This window comes from Lolium rigidum, chromosome 7 (assembly GCF_022539505.1).
Source record: "Lolium rigidum isolate FL_2022 chromosome 7, APGP_CSIRO_Lrig_0.1, whole genome shotgun sequence".
NCBI lineage: Eukaryota > Viridiplantae > Streptophyta > Magnoliopsida > Poales > Poaceae > Lolium > Lolium rigidum.
The window spans coordinates 361,314,344-361,322,271 of record NC_061514.1 but is presented as its reverse complement, the minus strand read 5'-3'; positions in this window follow the sequence as shown (position 1 = coordinate 361,322,271).

Sequence of the window (7,928 nt, the reverse complement as noted above, 5' to 3'; positions counted from 1 at the left end):
CCAGCTCACACCATGGATCTGATTTAGCAAGAACTCATGGGCCGCCACGCCGCCAGAATTAGCGCCGTTCCCATCTTGTCTCCGGGGCGGACTTAGCGTGGCTATTTTTGGAAACTAGGCTGCGTCCTCGCCGTCTTATCCACCAGCTGCCTCCAGGGCTGGGTACAAACTCTTGCGGGGCTCAACTCAGATCGACATGTGCCCTGAAGAAGAACTCGATCGAACCTTGGTGGGTGGGTGGGCTAAGGGCAGCACGCACTTCGAAAATCGTCAACTATGATTTGAGTTTTGATTTGCTCATTGACACAGCAAAAAAAAAAAAAAATCGCAAACAAGGCAAGAACATCCGTATAAAAAATGAACTGAACTCTGTAAACAACACATCCAACTGCAATCAGGTCAGGATTCCTTGCCAACAAAAGATAGGATACGCAATCCGAGACAACGTGGTAGCAGTAGCCAGTAGGTCGTCTGTTGGGCCCCGTGGCCCCGTCGGGGGAGGAAGAAAACTAAACAACAAAGACTTGCAGACAAGAGTGCGAGAAGGGAAGAACTCCTTGGAGGAGAAATCAGAGGGGGAAGAGGCAGAGTACGGAATAACTCGGAGAGCACTGACCGGAGGAGGAAGGAGGGGCGGCCGGTCTTCTCCGGCACGGAGGCGCGCGGCTGCCTTGCCGGCGGTGGCGGCCAAGGCGAGGGGGTGGGAGGGGGATGAGGCCGGGATCTAATGGGCGCGTGGTCCGTGTAGGTATATTTATAGTAGCTGCTGTTGAGATTTACAAATGTCAGTTGAGATTTACGTGGGCGAGCTGGGATCTTTGAACGTGCTTTGACGACTTGTTGGAAGAAGAATCTTTGGGGGATCACCGAGCTAACGTGTATCGCGTGGCGAGCTCGTCCGACGGGGCAAGATATCTGGACGGCGATGGATGGTTTGATAGGAAAATCGGACGGCGACGCCGTTCAGACTGGCCAGTGTGGCGTTCCCATCAGAAGTCCACCAGGGCGACTTCGTGGAATTGTTTAACGAAATTACAAAGATATACTCCTTCCATCTTATAAAAGTTGTCTAAGATTTATCTAAATTTAAATATATCTACACACTAAATAGCATCTACGCACATCTAAATTTTGATAAATCTTAATCAACTTTTGTGAAACGGTGCGAGTATTTGATTCACAACCGATTTAGAATTAACTACTCACTCTATTCCATAAGTATTGTCGTGATTGTAATTTAAATTTAAACAAAATTCACGAAAAATAGAATGTAAGAAGTAAGTCCTTTTGATTTTACAATGGACCTGACTAATTCTCGGTTGATATAGAACAAACCTAATTCTTAATTCTCGATCATCCGATTTCATGTATAACTAACTGCGAAAAAATGTGCAGTTGTATAACCATGTGCAATTGCACATCCATATTTGGACGGCGATGGATGGTTTGACAAGAAGATCCGACGGCGACGCGGTCCAGACCGTCTAGTGTGGTGTTCCCACAAGAAAAACAAAATCATAACTATGCCATAAAAGCATTATTTTGTCAATTATTCCTTGGATGAAATTATTGGCTCCCATGTTTCTATATTAGTAATTTTTTAAATAGATATATGGTTGGCTCCTAGAAAATAAAATTACAATGACAGACCATGAAGTTTAATGCATTTATCGATTCTAGTATCCTATTAGAGTGAAATATCCCGTGCCAAATTACATGGACGTACTCCCTCCATTAATAATTACGTTTTAGAATTACTTAAAATCAATTTTTGTAAAAATTAACTAAAAATAGAAGAAAAATATCAACATTTATAATACTATGCATATTATTTTAAAAATATCCTTTATGGAGGTTCTAATATTGAAGATGAAATTGTAGACCGATGGACGATTGAGTATCTCGCATGGACGTGTTGTGCTATTTTGCAATAATAATGTCACCTTGTTCAGTGACTAGCTCGGACAACCGGCCACCGTGCTAACATTATGAGTAGGGCCTAAGTATGAGTGTGCCAAATGCGTGAGCAGTTTCAGCGTTGCCTTTAGTAATGGGCATATTTGTCATGTTTCGATGTTTGGGTTTTCCTTACACCCTGGCTTCTTGCTGGGTTGTGTCATGAGCTGTGATCTTTGTGTTAGGAATAAATTAGCTTTAGATTTAGGCTAATCAAGCAGTTAGCAGATTCCTTAGAATATTCCCTATAGCAGTTAGCATACTAGAGTTTTGTTCAATCGCTGTGCAAAGCGAACAGTTGTGTCCTTTCCAAAGAGACACAAGTATTGTAACCGACATGTACTCCCGACTGTTGAGGTAATATAAATACCCGCAGTCCACATCAATGGAAAGCAATCATTCACTCCCAATCTCTGTCTCTCTTCACGTCATCAGCACTTGTTCTGCCAAAAGCAAGTAGGCCATCGGAGAGAATAGAGAAAGGTAAGAAAGGATGGATTCCCTGCCATCCTTGGCTTTTTCCTTCGCTCGTTTTGTGGCACGAGAGGAGCGTCGTTTCCATACTCGTCGCCATCGGATCTTCGCTGCTCGTCGCTGGAACTCCGGCCATCGCCGGGAGTGGAACGCGGTGGCCTCCGCCGCTGCCACCACGGCAACCGCTGGGTGCCCCGTCGTCGCTTCGGCCCTGGCGGTGGCCTCCGCCGCCGCCTCCGCGGCAACCGCTGGGCGCCCCAGCAGCACAACCATCACGGCAACCGCTGGCTGCAGCGCCACCGCTACCATGGAGAACCGGGGCCAAGCACCACGGCTGCTGTACGCCGGGAACAAACCCCGGTGGTCGCTGCCGAACCGGCCGTCGTCGTCGTAATGTGGGAGATTGTACGTGCACGAGGAACGGGATGGCCGGATAGAAAAATCAGACGGCCTAGCCGTTCAGACTGTCCACGAGAGCGACTGATTTGTCCCTAATCTGTGGACTGTATAGGACGTGTATATACGTCTACTCCAGTATATAATCCCATTTTAAATCGCATATATGTATCTCGCTGCGAGAGTTTGAACCAACATTTGTTTCACTTCAAATTGAACCAGATTTTGCAGTTGATACCATCATCATGATAGGTTCAACCTGCTTGCAGCAGTGACTAGACAGTGGGTTCATATCCAGCTGTTAGACGTCAACTATGATGCAATTCTTTTGGCAAGATGTGACGATGTCGTCTTATTGACACTTATTTCCTTTGGATTTTTTCACATTAAGTCCATTGGATTTTTCACATCATAACGTACGTTGCCGCTACAACAATTCAAACATTTGTATCCTAATCAAATGGCACATTAGTTTAACATGTTGATTAAACTTTTGAGATAGAAATGCTACTTTATGAAACTGATTCAAAATAAACTAATAGTGCAATTTAAACTTTTGTGTAAATCGGGCTCGGTGCGTCAGACTTTTGGATTCAAATTGACAAAATAGGACAAATATCTGGTATAAGATTGAATAAACTAATAGTGCATTTGCTAGTTCTTATATCTTAAGTTTAAATTTTATTTATCTCAATTTTTCATTTACTTAGCTAAATTGATGTTGGGATATCATATAATTTTGACAAATGACGTGGCGACATAGATAAGAAAAAGGAATTAAAAACGATTGAGATTTGAAACATGCATGTCAAGGTGTTGCGGTCAGAAACCCACCGGCGAGCAGCGACGGGCAACACAGTAGAGCCGGGAGGCTCCCAGGACTGCGGCTGGCCCTGGTCTCTCGAGCGACGGCCCGCAAAGACTCCGGCACGCACGTCCGATCGTTGGTGCAAGGGCGTGCCACCTGACCTATACCCGGTCGGGAAGGTGTTAGATTTGCCTCGCTTAGTTTCCTGCATGGCATACACGTAAACATTAAATACGAGCCTCGATCGGCTCTCGGGTTGTCCCGTGAATCGGCTCAAGGAGCCGATCCACCCATGATCCGTACGAGGTGTACGGTCGGATGGTGGTCCTGCTTGATCAAAATAAAGCTAAAACAACCTACTACGATTTAGGGTTTTCACCACATAATCGGAACATCCTACGCGTGATTGAGCCTGGCGGCCACGCACGGTGATCGTAAACCGACCCTAGACAAGGCCTAAAAACCAACATGAAGTTGATCCCCGGAACATCTTGCCTAGGGCTAGCAAACTACACCCTACGCGCCACTGGATCCTTCAACCCGTTTGTAAGGCCTAACTATGCAGATATTAAACTAATCCTTGAAGAACAAGGAGCAATCATAACGGATCGGATCTACTAAATAATGATCAAACGGGGTGCCGCCCTTACACCCAAGATAGGTGTAAGGGCGGCTAGACGTCTAAGGGTTGCACGGACGAAAGCATATGATACGATGAAACAATGCTAACCCCAACACATCTATGATAACTACGTTGCTCGCCATCAACAAGGCTTCAGACACGAGCAACGCATGAACGACGAATAACGCGTATCGCCTAGATCGCAAGATGCGATCTAGGCAAGCATAATGCTTACCCGGAAGAAACCCTCGAGACAAGGGAGTTGGCGATGCGCCTAGATTGGTTTGTGGTGAACGTGATTGTTGTTTATTTCATAAACCCTAGATACATATTTATAGTCCGTAGACTTTCTAACGTGGGAATAATCCCAACCGTGCACGAGCCAAACTCTATCTAACCGACACGTATCCTACTATGTTACAGATACACGGGCAAACTAGCCCAAACTTTGTATACAAGGCCGATTCATGTATTTCTTCTATGTATATATTCTTCAAGCCCACATGTAATCGCGGCCCACCTCTGATCCGGTCAAATTCTGGTGATAACACATGCCCCCCTGGTTTTGGAAATGACAATTCCAAAATCACTCTGCTTTTTCTTCGTCGGGTCATGTCGTGGCAGAGCGAGAACCGTCGCCAGTATCCTTCATCATGATGCCTTGCCTTTCCGCGTGACCTGGCCAATTCTCCTTTGGGCACCACTTCCTTGGAAACTGCTGTGGCATTGAATCTCCACCATATCCCTTTTATTTAACCGCATCGAGCAATTCGCTTCTCTATCCCCTCCTCATCCTCTGTTCCTCCGTAGTACTCGAAAACCCTCCTCCCACCATGGACTCTTCCTCCTCTTCCTCCTCCGGTCTTTCCTACCGGTCTTCCTCCTCCCGCGAGCCGACGCCGGAGGACATACGCGCACCAGAGAAGTGGGACCAGGAGGACCACGCCTCCTCCATCTGGTCCGAGGACGACAAGTCTTTGACCAGCGGAGATGAAGATCTCCAGTTCCTTGCTGATGGGGAACTGGAATCGGAAAGCGAGGATGACTTGTTCCCCTGGGACGGTCACACCTCCTCTGAGGAAGAGGAGGAGGAAGACGATGACGACGACTCCCTCGAGGGTTACCCGCCGGCGAAACGCCTCCGCACCTGGTGGGATGACGACGATAGCGACGATGACGAGGAGGATGAAGCTCCCGTAGAGGGCTACGGGAGCAGTGACGAGGAGCCCACCGGCAGCAGTGCCGATGAGAGCTCCGAGGACGACGACGAGGGCAGCGACGGCCCGTAGACTAGGATCTACTAGTGTAGGCCTAGTAGTAGTAGATTGGTCAACAGACCCTTCTTTTGTTCTTCCTTCCTTGAGCAATCGGCTCTTTCTTTGTAAGAAATCCCATTATTAATGAAGAAAATATTCCCCACTTAATTTTGCTTTCTTGTCAACTTTGCCGATCGTCGAACGAAGTCGTTGTACAGAGAGCCGATGGTAGGGCATCGGCTTGCACTATAAACGCGATTTGAGGCCAAGCAGTTGCCTATTCACACGGTCCAACATGTCCAGCTCACGTCCAAACCATCCTCCAACCTTAAACGCGCAGATTGAACTCCTCAGCAACCCACTAGGAGATTCATCTCAAATATCATGATTTCTGGTCTGAAACCGATCTGTTAACCTGCTCAATTGAGCTTGTTCCTCTAGAGTCGATAGCAATGCATCGGCTTTTATCATTCTGAAGTCGATGCCCGTGCATCGGCTGTACTCGCATACTGTTGTCTCCGCATGTTTTCTCAAATCGATGTCTGTGCATCGGCTGTGATTTTTTTTTACTGGCCGATTTTTCTATCGGCCCCCAATACTTTTTACTGCACATGTATCGCACATGTTCATCTCTTTAGGTGCCCCCCGAGCCGAATCTGACAGGTAACTGCGGATATCGGCTCTGTGGTTAGTCAAGGCACTGTATCTGAACGTCGGCTCCGTTAGGACCAATGTTGACTTCTTCTAGCTCATCAGCCGACGTAAACCCGTTGCCCGTTAGATCGACGTTGAACATAGGCAGAACGTATGGTGAGGATAATTTTGGCCGATTGCTGGAATCGGCCTCCATGTTGATTGAATTGTTCAATGAAGGTTTTGCAATGTTCGTCCATAGATCTTTGGGGCCGATCACAAGGATCGGCATCGCCACGTTTGTCCATAGATTTTGCTCTTGTCAAACGGTCAGGCCGGTGGATAAGACCAGCCTCACCCCGTCCTTCGTCACGTCGATGCGCTCGCAGTCGTCCAAAGTGATGCCTGAGAGTGGCTCTTGGCCTGTTGTCTCCCAAACGTTCATGCCGGCCGTTGAAATCTCGGCTGAGTCATCTGCGTGGACGACCTCTACTTCATCTCCATCCCACTGTATTAAGCATTGGTGCATCGTGGATGGAATGCAACAGTTGGCGTGGATCCAATCTCTCCCTAGCAGGACAGCGTAGGTGCTCTTGCTATCGACAATGAAGAACGTCGTAGGGATGATTTTCCTTCCTACGGTCAGATCCACGTTCAGAACACCTTGTGCGTCAGATGCTTGGCCGTTGAAATCGTTCAGTGTCACGTTGGTCTTGATCAGGTCCGAGCTAGAGCGTCCCAGCCGACGAAGCATGGAGTATGGCATAATGTTGACTGCCGCTCCGGTGTCCACCAAGCATCTTGTTGACAGGCTGCCCATTGATATAACCTCGCAAGTACGGGGCTTTCAGGTGTCCGTAGCTTCTTTCTCGTGGCTTCTCAAAGATAACCGGCCGTGGGCCGCGATCAAGTTGTGCCACAGGTGCTTCGTCTAATCTCGGAGCGCTAAACTCCGTTGGAAGGATGAACACCATATTTGTGCCAGCCGATGTCTCATCATCGGCTTTCTTTTGTCTGGGGCGCCACTCTTTCCTTTGTGGCCGACCTTCTTCGTCCAGGGTTCGCTGAATTTTCGTGGCCAGATCAGGCCGCGCCTTCCTTAACGTGTGCATGTATAACCTTTCGGCTTCCTCCAAACCACGTAGTCACTGAACCCTACGCTTTTGGGAACGGCTGAGTCCATCAGGGCACCACCTTGGCCGGTGGTACTTATCTTCTTCTTCTTCTTCATCATCGTCTTCCAATTCCTCGAGATCTTCCACCCGAGAGGACTCGGCGTGCTCGTTCCGAGGCGGGAGAGGCCCTAGACGCTTGAACACGGATACGTTAGGCTGCATCCTTCTTCTTCCGTCTACATTCAGGCGGTTGCCGATTGTAGGCAATCGGCTCATTCACTGAATCCCGGTAGTGTACGAAGAAGGGACAGTCCCAGTGCCTATCCACGTCGTCTTGCTCCCTCGACTTTTCCTTGGCGTGGCGCTCATATCTCTCCTTGTCGCGATCATGCCGATGATGTCTCCTGGCGTCCCTGGCCAGACGATCTCTTTCGTCATCGTTGTTGTATCGTCGGCTGCGGTGACCCAGCATACCACTGCATGTTGTAGTATACAAGTCGTTGATATGATCTTTGTGAAGGGACTTCTTCACAAATTGCCATATCCCTCAGAGTGGTACAACAGAAACATTGCAGGTCATAACACTCCATACTTTATTACAAACATTGTCTTAACAAGTTGGTATTCTCACGAGGTCCTATGAGAACACCCTAAGATACTACTTAAGT